We start from the raw sequence: 1,570 nt of genomic DNA on the forward strand, positions 1-1,570 counted from the left end.
GATTTTCTTTAATTTTTTTTAGTTGTGTCTTTCTTTACCTTGGGGAAGTCAATCTTCTCAAGGTTGTTCTAATTGTTTTCGAGTTGTTTAAATTTTGCATGTCTAGGAGATCACAAGGTAACTTGTTGCCCATTGATCTTGAAATCGAAAGAACTTTGACCAACAATAGAAGACTTGCTATAAATACTTTGAGAGGTATTGGTGAGATTGTGGACATCCAACCAAATAACATTGAGTTCATCAACCCTTTTGCAAGAGAAGGAGAGGATAACCCAATACAAAACCCACCACAAAATCAACCCACAATGCCTAAATTTTCATCACATTCCATACCAACCGAGGAGAACCTACCAAATGGTACTCCTACACCACAACATTTAACCAGTAATTTCAATGCCAAATCCGTATTCATTCAATTAATTGAGAGAAGTCAATTTGGGGGGATGCCTAGTAAAGACCCTCATTCTCATATGGAGACTTTTTGTGACTATTGTGATACGATTTATCAAACCAGAGTTACTCAAGACCAAATCCGATGGGTCTTATTTCCTTTTTCTTTGATTGGTTCCGCAAAACAATGGTTGAAGAGCCTAGATAAGGCTACTCTTGGTATTGATTCTTCGAAGGAATTGGCACTTGCTTTCTACAAGAAATTCTATCCTCCGGAGAAGACTAACATGTTGAGAGCTCAAATCATCGGGTTCAAACAAAGGGATGAGGAATCTTTGTATGAAGCATGGGAGAGATTCAAGGACACTTGTCGATCTTGTCCACACTATGGACTTAGAGAGTGGTTCCTTGTACAACAATTTTGGAATTGTCTATATGAAGACTCCCGAAACATTCTCAATATGGGATCAAATGGTATGTTCACCGAAGTCGATGACAATCAAATATGGAACAAAATTGAAGAAATGGCGATCCATAACTCACAATATAGTAGACCTAGGAAGGCTACTAGAGGAGGAAAACATGAGGTGGACTCCATTACTCATTTGGGTGCTCAACTTAGTGCTCATATTGATACCATTAATTTAAAGTTTGAGAAGGTCATGGCTAAACTTGAAGAGCCTTAAAATCACCCAAGAAACATGTTAATGCTATGGTAGCATCATCATCAATTCCAAGTGGAGTATGTGAGAGTTGTGGAACTTTGGGACATGACCAAAGTGAATGTAGGGGAACAAGTGAACAAGTGAATACTTTCCATGCATACAAAAGTAGCACCCCTTATTCTAATTATTACAATGAAAACACCAAATTCCACCCCAATCTTTCACACAAAAGTAAAAAATGTTCAAAACCCTCAAACATACACCCCACCTCCAATGAGAAACCAAGCTCAAAGACCCTTTTACAATCAAAACCAAAGTTATGCGAAATACATGAAAGATATTCTTACAAGGAAGAAATCCATCCGGAAGCTAGAGACTATTGCATTCACCAAGGTGAGTAGCACCATCCTACAAGGAAGTTCACCTCCAAAACTAAAGGATCCGGAAAGTTTCTCTATTCTATGCACCATTGGCGACACTACAATCAACAAAGCTCTATGTGACCTTGGGGCAAG

At 38.5% G+C, this 1,570-nt stretch overlaps 1 non-coding gene across 1 annotated transcript; it reads right to left on the reverse strand.

The window, feature by feature from the left end:
• Window positions 1–677: 677 nt before the first annotated feature.
• Window positions 678–784, reverse strand: LOC141636208 (small nucleolar RNA R71). The gene has a single exon (XR_012540835.1). It is a non-coding gene; the product is annotated as a small nucleolar RNA R71 (small nucleolar RNA).
• Window positions 785–1,570: the final 786 nt, after the last annotated feature.

This window comes from Silene latifolia, chromosome Y, assembly GCF_048544455.1.
Source record: "Silene latifolia isolate original U9 population chromosome Y, ASM4854445v1, whole genome shotgun sequence".
Taxonomy (NCBI): Eukaryota; Viridiplantae; Streptophyta; class Magnoliopsida; order Caryophyllales; family Caryophyllaceae; genus Silene; species Silene latifolia.